The sequence below is a fragment of the Marmota monax genome, unplaced genomic scaffold (assembly GCF_021218885.2).
Source record: "Marmota monax isolate L192 unplaced genomic scaffold, Marmota_monax_Labrador192_F-V1.1 WCK01_AAM20220418_F8-fsc00008, whole genome shotgun sequence".
Classification (NCBI taxonomy): Eukaryota; Metazoa; Chordata; class Mammalia; order Rodentia; family Sciuridae; genus Marmota; species Marmota monax.
In genome coordinates this window covers 6,417,453-6,431,469 of record NW_026694432.1, presented here as the reverse complement: position 1 = coordinate 6,431,469, position 14,017 = coordinate 6,417,453, and the positions used below count along the sequence as shown (strand labels likewise).

Genomic DNA, 14,017 nt, shown 5'->3' with positions numbered 1-14,017 from the left:
CTGAACCCCATGAAACATAAGCAGGAGTCTTCAAAATAAGCATCAATGACCCAAGGCTGAAAGATAATAAATGCAACCAAAAGGCAGAGGCCAGGAGGTGACAGGGTCCCAGACCAGGCTCCTGGCACTGAAATGCCTGTTGCTTGCTCCTTGCCTCCAGATTCCTAGGGCAAACCATTTCCCAGCCTTCTCTGGCCAGACCCCAACAGCCTCCAGGGGCCTTCCCTTGGCCTTAGATCCCCAACGAAGGAAAGCTGTCATCTCTAAGGCCACAGGCCCTGTATTAATCCCATCTTTACATTCTCCTGCCCTGGCCCTGCAGCTTCCTCCCTGATCTCCACTTTTCTCATGAGTTCTCTCTGACTCTGGTCTTCTGGGTCTTGCCCTCTTTCTCAAGGAAGGGAGGAAGGCTTGATGTGGGCCCTGGTACCATTCTTCAGGAACAGCAGGCCTCTCAATTTGAGGGTTCCATCTCCCAGAACCATTAGTCCAGGTCTGCTTCCCCTGACCTATAGCTGGGTCCCTATCCTGCCATTGAGTCTGGTTCTAGTCTTTGGGTATGAACAGATTCTGTACTCATTATTCTGGGCAGGCAAGGTCTGCACCCATTTCTTTAAAGAGCTCATGTGGCAGAGTAGGGTCAGAGTAGACTACCCACTGAGTTCTCTCCTGAGACCTCTGTTTCCCAGCTTTGGGCCTACAGGAACACCTGCCAATTTGTTCTGGGTCCATCCCCACTCTCCTCCCCTCCAGCTGTCACCAGCAACCCGAGGGGAGGGGTGCTACAGACCACAGGCCATTCATCTTCTGATACTTAAACCTCTTACCAGAGATTGATGACAAATGGCCCTCTGCCTACACTAAGACGCTAGTTGTTCTTTCTGGAGGTTTAGAGGAGAGTTGGGGGTGGGAACAGCTAAACCTGCCTGTGGGGGTCTCAGTGCAATTTGGTTTAACTCCACAGCCCTTTCCCAAGCAAGGCCAAATGCAGGCAGTGTCAAGTAGGTAGCAAGCAAGAGAGAAGACAGAAGTCAGGTCCAGAAATTCAGGTAGGTGGGCCAGTGGGGAAGGGAGCCCATCTCAAAACCAGGCTGAATAAGGCTGCTGGGCTCTACTATGTCCAATCCAACTTCCCAAAGGGAAGGAAAGAGCCAGGCAACAGTGACCATTAGCCTTCAGCCAGCCTGGCTTCAAGCAGCCCATATCTGCACAGACCAGGCAGAGAATGGCGGCTGAGGGAGTAACCCCTCTGTTATCAGAATCCTAGAGCCCACATTAGTGTCCCTAGAGCTAATTGGTAGACACTTTCAAGGGAAATATGGGTGAAAACTGGGTCTGCCTTGGTGAACCCTAGGAGTTCTAGGGGCTGCTTTCTCAGGCCTCTTGCCCATCTCCCTTTCCCCTCCTACCATGTCCATTTTCTCCCCACAAACACATGTCAAAGCCCCAGGCCTCCCTCAAGGCTGGAGCTCCCAAAGGACAGAGCCCCGACCCCACTGGTTTTTATCCCTCAGTGCCCAGGCACCATAAATTATATGGGCTCAATCTAGAATTGGCTTGAACTCCAGTCCTGCTTCCTGATGGGCATACTGGGAAAAGCCTGGCAGTCCAAACAAGTCAGGGCCAGCCAGGTAGGTGTTGCTACTTGTTCCTTCCAAGAGCATCATGGCCAGTCAAGTCAAGGATCTTAGTTCATCCAAGGGAAAAAGGAAAGAAGAAAACAAGGAAGCCAGCTAGAGTCGGAGGAAGCAGGTAGCGGGGCCTCACTGCTCCCTGAAAACTGAGGAGCTTTCCACCTGACTTGGCCTTGGCAGCAGGAGGTCAAGGTCCTAGAGAAGTGGGGTGAGCACTAGAGTGCTGAGGCCCCTGCTCAGCCTGTCCTGGCCATGCATCAGGAATCCTGGGCCAGCCTCGTGTGGGTGAGAACTCCTTCCCAGAGTGGGTGGGCATGAGTGGGAAGGAGACAGAGGTGACATTAAGGAGTCCTCTGCAGTACCAGAGTCACAGGTGGTTTGGGCCTAGAGTGAGCCTCCAGAGGAATGCCCATGGTCTCACCTCTCCCAGCACCTGGAGTTGGCCTGCCTGGGCCCAGTATTACCCAGAGGCCTCTGTAGTGCCCTTTTCCAGCCCAAGGGTCGTCCATGACCTCTCCATGCTCTACTCCCATGTCTCTGGCCTCTGAGACCCAGGTAATGTGAGCCAGGCTGCTTCTCCAGGCCACTCATGCCTGGTGCCTTGCCATAGGGCCCAGCCATAGTCTTGTTCTGCTATTGCAGCAATGGGTCCTGGCCATGCAGCTTCTAGCTACTGGTGAATTCTACAACTGTCAAGAGCCTTACCTGCAGAGTTCTGGCAAGAGGCAGCTCCACAATAGTGGGAGCCAGAGCCTGGCTGGGCAGGGCTGGAACAGGTATTAGACCTCAGTTACAGCTGTTGTCCACTGCTTGCTATATAAGCAGTAACTTAACAGCGGGTACCTTTCAAGTACCCAGGAGTCCTGATGTGGAATGGGAAGGGGGAAGATATGGGAAAGGAAGGCCATACCAGGCTACCTTTGCACAAGATTGGCCAAACTTTCTTATCACATGGGAGCTTTCCTCTTCACCATATGTAGCCATTTGGTTCCCTGATTCACTGGGCAGTAGCACAAATAACTCCAACAAGTTACCAAAAGATCTCCCCAATCCTAGGAACCTTGGCCAAGCCAGCAAGCAGGTATAGAAGTTCCTAGTAAGCCTTGTGTACTCAGGAAAGTACCAGTTGATGGTTGAGTAGGGAAGCTGAGGCTAAAAGGCGGGGGATGTGGAGGTGCTGCCCTATATGAACCCTAATGGGAAGGGGCAGCTTTTTGAGGAACACTTAAGATATCTGCAGCCATCCCCCTTGCACTCATGCATTTGCCAGGCATTAGTGAGGTGTGTTGGCATTGCACTAGCCCCGGGGGATCCAGACAGAATAAATTCAACACTGTTTTCAACTCAGAGTTGCTTACAATCTAGAGGAAGAGACAGTTTTAAAACTAGAGTCACCGTGCAATGTGGTAGGTACCGTGAGGGGGACATTCCTAAAGCAACCCTTGGGGCAGGCAGGGAGAGACAGAAAGCCTCCTTGAGGAGGTACTACTGAGCTGGACCCTAAAGGAAAAGTTAGGAACAATTAGGTGAAAGGTGTTACAAGCAAAAGGAACAGCATGTGCAGAGGCCCACAGAGACAGCACTCCATTCAGGGCACAGCCCGGCCGTGTGTCAGAGTGCTCCTGAATGTCTCAGTTGCTGTGGCCTGTGCATTAGGAGGAGGCTCCTAGTGCTGGACAAAGGCTGGAGACACCCCATCTGCTGTCCAGATGAAGGGCCCATCCAGCACTGGGCCAGGTCAGTGTGCATGTGGTTCTAGCCCTGCAGGGAGAAGGGAGAGGAAAAGGGCTGGGGATTGGCACCTGAACATACTGGACAAAGCTGGACCTTCTAGCCGTAGTTTACTCCCTGGGATGGGAGGGAGGAAAGGAAAGATCTCAGAGGCCAGCTGTGGCCCCACATTCATGCTCAGGGGGACTAGGTCCCTGAAAGAAACAACATGTTTTAAGAAGGTCAAATGGTTTAGGCTGTATAGTTATATAGACTTTGGTTTAAATTTTGACTATGTCCTTTATTACCTGGATTACCTTATATTTCCTGCCCCCTTAGATTTAGTCTCAACTATACAACAGTAATGGTACTGCCCATCTTTTACAGTTATTTTAAAAATTAAATAAGATGAAATTGAGAAGCACCTAGTACAGAGACTGTAGTAAGTTCTCAGCCTAAGGCACATATTGATGTTATTTGCTATTTTTTGTTATTGGTAGTGGTGTTACTATTAGAAAAGCTCTGTTGCATGGGGACACAAAGCCTTTTTCTGTCCACACTGTAGGGCCTAAGCTGGGTGGTGACCTGAAAGCAGGGATCAGAGGCCAGACCTAGAGGAGGGGGAGACAGGAGCCTCCTTGGAGAATGGCAGCAGGTATGCGCTAGCAGTCTGAGAAATTCACAGGGCAAACAAAGTCACCAGATCCCTGAATGTGAGGTCTTACTGGACCAGGCCCAAGCTGGGGATTAGATGCCCAACTGCACCTGAGCCTTTCCTTTGTTCAGACCTAAAAGAACTCTGCCCAGAAGGATCCCAGCCTGGGCACCACCTAACCTGAGGAGACTTGGGACAGGGCCTACACTGTGGCCCCAAAGGCAGAGCCAGAAACCATAGGCTCCACTCCCTGCCTCCTGGTGTACCATTTCCTTTGCAGCCATCTCCAGTGGCTATAGCCATTTCTTCCCTGTGAGGGCCCAGAGGACTTCATGCTTCCTCCTCATACTGCCTCCTGGCCATTGCTCCTCCACCTCAGGAATGGGGCTCGTGTCAACACCACCCACCATCTGCACCTTTCATCACTGCCATCTGTGACCATCTGGTTACTGTGTCTCATAATAATTATTATTGTCATTCTCTTCTTTTACTCCCTCACTTCCTTCTCCTGTCCCCTTTTTTGCTTTTTTTCCTCTCTTCCTCTGTTATTCTGTCATCAACATCAGAGCTGTCATTTATTAAGCTCTTCCATTTCCCAGCTTTCCTTACAGTAATAGGCATAATTATCCCCATGAGAGAGATGGAAGCACAGAGAGGTTGAGTTGCTTGCTTAAGGTCACACATCTAATTAAGTAGCAGAGGCAAATTTAAACTCAAATCTGACTGCTCCAGGGATCTTCCTAAGAAGTAAATCTGACCTGACTACATACCTTGCTGCTTAGAGTCCTTCATGGCTCAGCTCCTATCTGCCATGGCCTGAGAGAACGCTGAGAGCTACGGTTTACTGTGCCTCTCTACGTGCCAGGCCCTGGGCTACGTGTGTGTGTGTGTGTGTGTGTGTGTGCTATCTCAGCCCGCCATCTAACAACCCCGGGAGACAGGTACTGAGTCCTAGTAAGTGGCAGAGCCACATTTTGGACCACTTTCACCAACTGCACTGTAACACTTCTCCTTTAGTCAGTGATTCTTTCTTTCAAATCCAAATCTATCACCAAAGTCATGTGAAATCCCATGTCCCACTCGACAGTTTCCTCACCCCCACCACCCCCTCCCTGCATCCAGTCAGTCCAGTCACCAGGAGAGAGAAATAACTTAGAGCTGAGGTTGTAACCCATGATGGTACCTTGCTGGTACCTTGGGGCCACTTCTGCCCTGTGTCTTATGTCTGGTTGTTGGTCTTCTCACAGCTCTGCCTTCATCATCTTCAGCTTAGCCATGCCTCCTCTCTTCCTTCTGTCCAGCCCTACCCCAAGCAAACCTCACATCCAGCTGCAGAGGGAAAGTAAAGGTGCCATTAGTCAAAACCTGTGACTTCCCATCTCCATTCTACACATCCTTGCATCTGGCCCTCCTTTCCTCCTCCACTGTCCATCCAGGGTCCATTTTCTCCTAAGCCTTCACCTCTCCTCTCCCCTCATCAGGAGCTATCTTTCTTCACTTGTTTCTTTCTCACCTCTTTATTGAGCCTCCTCTCACATCTATAAATTTGTTCAAGTCTCTCTCACCTTGAAAATAAAAAAGCCCTCGAGCTCATGTTCACCTCTCTCCCTCTCTCCTTTCTCCTCCTGACCTGGTATCCCCATGTTTGGGGTTTTGTTTTGTTTTGTTTTGTTTTTCCTCCTTCTGTTTCTCAGCCCCTCCAGCCTAGTTTCCAAACCCATCCCTGTACCAGCAGTGACTTTCTGATCCTAAATCCAGCGGATACAACCTCTGCCCTCTCATTAAGGAACCACTTTCTTGGCAGATATCCAGGGTGTATTTACTATGTACCAGGCATAGTGCTAGGTTCTGGGGACAGTTCTTTGTTCTTACAAGCCTGTGGCCCCAACCCTGGAAGCCTCCTTGATTCCCCCATCTTCTTTGCCCTGACTGCAATCAGTCAGTCTCCAGATCCATGCCTCTTCTACACCTACTTGCTTAGACTAGTTCAGCAGCTTCCTATTTCCCTGACCCTTATCAGGTTTCCCTCCAATACATTCTCCACTTCTTTATTCACTAGTCCTGCAAAGTGTACATTTGACTGATTTGTTCTCTCTCTTCGTGATTGCCCCTTGTCTAGGTACCAGCAGCATTAATATCACCTGGAAACTTTTTAGGGGAGGAGCCCACCCTAGAATTTCTGAATAAGAAACTGGGAATGAGCCCAGCAGTCTGTTTTAACAAACCCTCCCAGTGACTTGGATATAAGCTCAAGGGGAAGAACCATTGGCCTGCAGGATAAAATTAAAAATCCATAGCACAGCACTCCAAGAGCTAACTTCTTCCAGTGCCCCCTTGTCCTTGCCACTCTCTCTCTTTTTTTTTTTTTTTTTTTTTTTTTTTTTTTAGTACCAGGGATTGAACTCTGGGGCACTCGACCACTGAGCACATCCTCAGCCCTATTTTGAATTTTATTTAGAGACAGGGTCTCACTGAGTTGCTTAGCGCCTGCTTTTGCTGAGGCTAGTTTTGAACTCGCGATTCTCTTGTGTCAGCCTCCCGAGTCGCTGGGATTACAGATGAGTGCCACTCAGCCCAGCTGTCCTCACCACTTTGCACCCAGCAATGCATTCCACTCCGGCAGTACCACAGTGTGAATCCTATTTCAAGGCCTGACCCCTTCCCAGGGCTGCGTTAGATGCTCCTCTGGGGGGCCAAGAATACTCTTGTTTTATCTCCTTAAGCCCAGCACCTCCAGCAAAGTGTTTCAAAGTGAATAAATAAATTTGGAAACTGAGGCCCAGAGCAAGGGAGAGTCAGAATTCTGACCCCAGACCTGTGGCTCCCAGTCAGGGAGGGCTCTTTCCCCACAACTAGGCTCCCCTGCTCTCATTACCACTGGAGATGATTCTTTTGGATTCGGAAACTTGCATCCTGTAGCTCTCTTCTTGCCTCTTCTGGAAATATCTTTCCCCTTCACCATGTTTGATCTTCTCTCTGCAGTTCCGAGATCATTCTTCTTGATAAAGAAATGAAAACTAAACAGTCCCTGGCACTCTACCTCTTTGTCTAACAGCATCACAAAGTCCGCCCCAGGCCAATGCCTCTTTTTGTTCTTTGCTTTTTCCAAATATAGCTTTCAAAAGGTTTTTTGACCCTCTCCTCATAGCATACAACAAAATCCAATGGACTAAAATGTAAAATCGAAAAATACAACTAAAGACAATTTTGAGGAAAATAAAATAGAAATCAAATCTCAGGAGGGAAAGAAATCTTTTTAAAGCACAGAGTGCTAAAAAAAATCCAGTTTGATAACATGCTGATTTAAACTAACAAACCAAAGGACTAATACACAACTTTGAAAAGTAGATTTAGAAAATATGACAAAGGGTTATTATTATGAGGTGGACAAGAAAACACTGGAACTCCAGCAGCTTACAGACAGGAGATGCATATTTCAAATAATGTGTTTAAATTACACTACAGGATACTAGCAAGAGTACTCTCAAAGGTGCTATCAAAGGCTACTGGTCATAATATCAACAGGGACAAGGTTTTTGGAAGGGAAACTATACTTGGGACCAAGAGCCATCTCCTAAAGGAAGGGGAAATGTGCAAACAGATTTTTATTATGGTATTATTTACATTAGCTATGTTAGCTTTTCATCATTGTGGCAAGACCTGAGAAAATCAACTTAAAGATTTATTTTGGCTCATAGTTTCAGAGGTTTCAGTCTATGGTGGGCCGGCTCCATTGCTTTGGGCCTGAGGCAAGGCAGACCATCGTGGTAGAAGAGAATAGCAGAGGAAAACTGCTACCTTATGGTGGCTGGGAAGCAAAGAGAAGAAACGACCAGAGGAAAGATATATTCCCCAAGGACATGCCCCAAGGACCCACCCCCTTCAACCAGGTTCCACCACCTTCCAGGAGTCCATTCAGTTATTGGAATAATCTGCTGATGTGGTCAGAGCGGTCATGATACAATCACTTCTCCAAAACCCTATCTCTGAATAGTGCAGCATTAGAGTCCAAGCCCTCAACCTGTGAGCCTTTGGGTGATAATCCAGATCCAGACCATAACAGTAGCCAAAAACAAACATGATCTAAGGAGTTTGTAATATAAATTATGGTTCCACCACTGGATGGGTGAAGCAGAAGCACAGGGACCTGCAGAGGGTGTGGGCACCTGGACCAGCCATCATGGCTGCTCTCCCCCTTTCTCTGGGAAAAGCAGTGGACACAGTACCAGATTCAGCGTTTGGTACTGAAATGAAGCTCTAACTCTGCCACAGCCACCTGTTATACTACTGTCAGAATTGGGTGGGACAGGCTAACGTCTGACTCTCCATTCTTATCTGCAGTGCCAGTCATCTTCTGAGAAGTGAGATTGAGCGCAATGAACATTGCCAGCCCACTGGGCAGAATGCCCAGTCACAAGGCAGGGAGTAACTGTGTCAAGAAGAGGTACAGGGCCTGAACAAGGGTACAGATGCCACCCTGGTCAAGAGGGTCTGGTCACTTCATCCCTTGACCTCCAGGGTACTTACGTAAGCCTCAGGCCTTAAGGAGTCTACTTGCTTCAACCCCTTGTAGAAGTTGGCCATATGAATGTGAGTATTTCAGGCACAGAAAACACCGTTGACAAAGCATGTGATGTATTTAGTGAATTAAAAATAACTCAAGCTGGGCAAGTGGCACATGCCTATAATCCCAGTGGCTCAGGAAGCAGAGGCAGGAGGATCACAAGTTCAAAGACAGCTTCAGCGACTTAGTGAGGCCCTAATTAACTCAGTAAGACCCTGTCTCTAAATAAAATGCAAAAAAGTGCTGGAAATGTGTCTCAGTGGTTAAGTGCCCCTGGATTCACTTCCCAGTACCAAAAAATTAAAAAAAAATATGTTTATTATTTTGTTTATTTATTTTATTGTGGTGCTGAGAAGCAAGGGGGAGGAGATGATTTTAAAAGTCATTATTCTAATAATTCAGTATAATAGATGTGGCATGGGTAGTACTACCATTAGACCTGGGCGGGAGGCATCTGTCCCAGCCGCACTCTGACCCTCCTCCATCACAGCCTTTGCTATAGAGAGAAGAGGCATATATGAGGCCAAGAAGAAACTCCCCACCCCAGGCCCATGCACTGGTATAAGACCATTACCAGGTCCTAGTGACTTCCATATTCCTTTTTCTAATAGTATCAAGTACAGTTCCATCCTCCTGAGGACAGAATCCAAATCCATGCTCACCCCTAAGTCCCAGGAGGGCTATAACTGCTTTACAACTTGATTTATCACTTCCAAATTTTAGACATGTAGCATGTCTAAGTTCATTTGTAATTTTGTCCCTGACCCCACAAATGTTAAGGGTGGACCTGCATAGACAGGGTGGCAGAGACTGAAATGACACTGGGTACACAGAGATTGGAGGGTCTGGTAAACCACAGTCACATCAGGAAACTTGTACTTTATCTTGATGACAAATAATAGCAGAAGCTGAGAAGATCTGACTTCGAGCCAAAACATGTATGCATGACTTTTTGTGCCATGACACAAAAACACTATAAGCAGGAACTCGGGGCTGGGATTGTAGCTCAGTGGTAGAGCACTTGCCTAGTATGTGTGAGGCCCTGGGTTCGATCCTCAGCACCACAATAAAATAAATAAACAAAATAAAGCATTGTGTCCATCTACAATTAAAAAAAATATTTTTTTTAAAAAGCAGGAACTCATTATTATCTTTATTCTCTAGATGAGGATAATGAGACCTAGAAAGCTTAGAGAACCTATCCCTTGGCAGAGTAAGTAGTTTGGGTATCAGGGTTCAAACCCAAGACCTTCACTTTTAGCTATCAACACAAGCTGTTTCAGAGGACAGCTGAAGATTTTAAACCTGAAAGTATCAAGATCAGACTCAGGAAGTGAATGGATTGAAAATAGGCAAGGTGTAGCTGTTAGAGTGACTCTATGAGAGTTGGTGTCCTGTCCCAGGCAGTAGCAGCAGGGAGCAGGAGTAGACACATCTGCCCTACTCTTGGCTGCAGAAAGGCAGCCCATGGAAATCTTAACCCCGAGACCTCTGCCTTCAGGGGGCAGGGAAACTGCATCCACCTTCCTGGCGGGAAGGTGCTTTCTTCCCAGATCTCTTCCCCCTTGCTTCTGGCTGTTCTGACAAGAGCAGAACAGGTTGCATCAGCAGGAGCTCCACAGGCAGGAGCTGGGCCCAGACTTGACTGTGGCAGGCACATTCCTGGAGGAGGAGGGATTCAGCAAGGAATGTAGCCCACAGCTGGTCTCAAGGAGAGGTACAGCATTGACTGGCCTGAGAGGCCTCCCTGAATTGTGTCCCGTGAGGCAGAGAAATGTACTTGAGAGGCCACAGCCAAATTTGAACCTTGCAAGTACAGGCTTCATGGGATAGGACTGTGCTGGTGGCAGACCTGGCAATGTCACCAGCAACAAGCAGGTCTCCAGCACCCAATATCTACCTGCAGAAGCCAGAGGAGAAATCTGGTTTCCTACTCAAGAACCAGGATGTGCACAGGTGTGGAGGAGTGCTGGCCTTTTTTGTGGTAGCTGACATTGCCAGCCACACCCTGCCCTTGAATCTCTTGGCTTCTGCAATACTCAGTCATAATAAGTAAGATTTATTAAGCTTTCACTGTATACCAGTCACTGTGCCAGATGCTGTAAAACACAGCATCTCATTTAATCCTCTCAGCTCTTTGGGAAGTAGGTCTTGTCATCCCTGTTTTATGCAAGAGGAACTTGAGGCTTAAGGAGATGACGTGATGTGCCCCAGGTCACAGAGATGTGGAATCGGGTGTGAGCCCCAGTTTTCCACACTGAAGAGCCTGTGCAGTTGCCTGCAGAAGGCCATGTGTCAGTGCTGGGGTACTTTTTGTTTGTTTGTTTGTTGTTTTGAGAAGATGAGTCATAGATTTTTTTGTTTGTTTTTAGGAGAGATGTATGAGGTTTGGTTAGTACCCAATATTTTTATGGCCAAGAGGAACAAATAAATGTACAAATCACATCTTGGTCTTACTATTCCTCCTTTCCCTGAGATTCCTGAGGAAGCTCTTCTACCTCAAGACCGTGACTGATGGGAAGGAAGAGAAGAAGCACTCAAGTGTGTCAGGTCCCTGTTCTCTAATGGGGGTCCCTGGGGCTCCAGCCCTAAGCACATGACTCCTTCCCCCAGGATCCCAACACCATCCTCAGCCAGTGCTGACTTCCAGCCCCAGGGTGCTATGAACTACAAAGCATGGGCATGTAGCGGGCAGGGGCAGAGAGGGGTCAGGCTTCCAGGAGACAAGCCTGGCCTCAGTTTACCCACTGTTGCAGAGAAGCAGTGAGTCGGGAGGAGCTGTGTGTGTGTGTGTGTGTAAGAGACTTCTCACTTACTACCAGGAAATACAACACACTTGATATCCTCAAATCTAAGTAGTCAAATTAGTCATTTCTCCTCCCGTAAATATTAAAGGTGGAAAGAGAGGCTGTAGCTTGCCCTTCCCCACTGAAGCTTTTTTCAGATTCTTAAAGGGATTTGAGATAATAAGGTAATTTCTTACAGTTTTGCATAGTGATTAAATATAGGGCTTTAGCCCATGGGAAAGTCCAAGAGGACTGTGTCGGGGAGGGTGCCACGTCATGAAAAGAACTGGGTTCTAGAGTTGAATTCAGCTCAGATTCTCATCAGCTATGAATGTGTGTCCTGGCAAATCCCATCCAGAAAATAGGTCACCAAGAAGCCCCTGACTCACTGTAGAGCTCTCATAAGGCAAAAGGAAGGTCTCATTTATCTTTAGTTTCAAACCCCAGACTTCCTGAAGTGGGAACAGCAATGATATAAATGGTGTGGCAGAAAGAACAGCCATTCTGGAGCCAGAACTCTCAGATTTGAATCTGGGCTCAGCTACTTGGAGGCTGTGTGACCTTGAACATGTTGCTTCATTTGTACCTGTGAAGCGGATGAAAGGTGAAGAGATTTCTGCTAAACCAGCCTCTAGTCTCACACCCCCAGTGTGCCCGCTCCTGGATCTCATGCCCTTCTGAATGACCCCTATGCTTTCTCCTTCCTCCTCTTTGGTGTGTGTGTGGGTAGGGGATGGGGCAAGCACAGACAGGAGCTCCAGGTGGGAACTGTTGGGGCCTCCAGGGACAGGGATATGCGACTTGGGCTGACACCTGTTGTTCCTGCCAGTACGGAGCTGTCCCACCCCTAGGGCGCCCAGAGTTCTACCTACAGTCTTGTCATTTCTCCACCTCCCTATTCCTGCTGGGTCCTGCTATCCCTCCTTTTACCTCCCTTACACACCCTCTCCCAAAGACAGAAGGGACATGGGAGCTACATGAACTGGCATCTGTTCATTCAGTCTGATGGGCCAAGGCTGAGAAGTTTGCCCCACAGGCCTCTCCTCTGAGCTGATCTGACTCATGGAGGACAGAAAGTATCTGTCAGAGGAAAGAAATGTGCTACAGAAGTGGGAGACAGGAGGAGGGAATGGCTGGAGCAGCTGTCCACTGAAGGGGCAGCCACAGAAGAGGCCAGCAGGGGCCGCTGGCTGCTGTGACTACCCTATCTCATTTCACCACTCTCTCTTGCCCAGGTAGGCTGGATCCTGGGCTACAGAAATTAATCAGACTGGGAGCCCTGCCCTGTGGCGCAGAGTCACAGCACACCACTGATGTGTGCTCACCCTGAACTATATCACTTAATTCCCACAGCAGCTCACAAGGTAAACACTGATAGTGCCCCTGCTTACCCACAAGGAAACCATGTGTCACTTGCCTGGGATCCACACAGCAAGTGCCCAGAGCTGCAGCTGAACACCAGGACTACAGGTCTATATTTTATCACCTCTTGAAGGTTAGAGGTCAGTTCTACCATGTGATGCAGGGGGTCAGGAAAGAGTTGAGGGAGAGGATGGAAGAGGGTAGGGTGGGTCATGTGGGAGAGGTGGGAAGGTGAAAGATATAGGGAGCAGCAGAAGCCCTGAGGCAAGAATTAGCTAGGGATGGTTCAGAGAGGCTTAGACTGAAACCAGGGGCAGACAGGGCTTCCTGTGGGCAGAGTTATGTGATCCCATTTGTAATTAGATCACTTGAGCAGAGTGGAAGGAGTTCAGGAGGTAGTCCACTTTGGGGACTCATTCAGTATGTGTTGAAAAGAGAATGGAATTCAACAGTTACTTATTGCGTACCATTTATGTTCCCATCACTCTACTGGGGTATTTTTCTAGTCGAAAGACTGAGCAGTGATTACAACAGTGCAGATGGGAGAAAGACGAGACCTGAACCTGAGGTGGGAGCAGTGGCTTTGGGAGCAGGGCAGGGAACAGTGAGATTCTAAGATGATAGAACTAGAGACCAATAGACAGATGTGTCAGAGAGTGGGGGAGAATCTGAAGTTGGTTCCCAGGTTTCTGGTCTGGGAGGTAGAAGGACAGCGGAGGAAAGGGGGATACAGGAGGAGGAATAGATTTGGGGACATGAGACAATTCAGATGTCCAACAACAGAAGGCTGGTTACGTAAGTTGTGTACATCTGTGTAACAAAATAATTTTAATGTCTGTGACATTCCATGATATAGGTGTATCAACAAAACCTCTTAACTTTTGTTAAGAGTTTTTTCTTGATTTTTCACTTTTATAAATGACACTATAATAAACTGACTTTTTCAAAGGTCTTCACCATTCCCATCTTAGAAGGGCAATTTGGGGGTCATCTTCAAAACCTTTGAAGCCTTTGATATGATACATGTTGTCAGATTGCTTTTTATGGAAAGGCTGTGCCAAACTTTACTCCTGTGGCAGCATAGGAGAGTTGGGCCTCAGCGTCTGACCACTCATGCTGTGAAACCTGTATAGATGCACATATACATGCGTGCATAGACATTTAGTGGGTCAAAAATTATCCCGTTATTTTAATGTGCATTTCCTCATCACTACTGAGTCAATTTTTTTCATGTTTATTAACTTTTTTGTATCTTTTAATCCATTTTTGTGGGATCTTATAGAATTTTCATGAGTTTTTAAAATAC

At 47.7% G+C, this 14,017-nt stretch overlaps 1 protein-coding gene across 4 annotated transcripts in view; it reads left to right on the top strand.

Moving 5' to 3' along the window:
- The window catches only part of St3gal3 (ST3 beta-galactoside alpha-2,3-sialyltransferase 3), a 192,457-nt gene that overhangs the window by 169,787 nt on the left and 8,653 nt on the right, over positions 1-14,017 (top strand). The gene's annotated exons all lie outside the window — the stretch shown is intronic.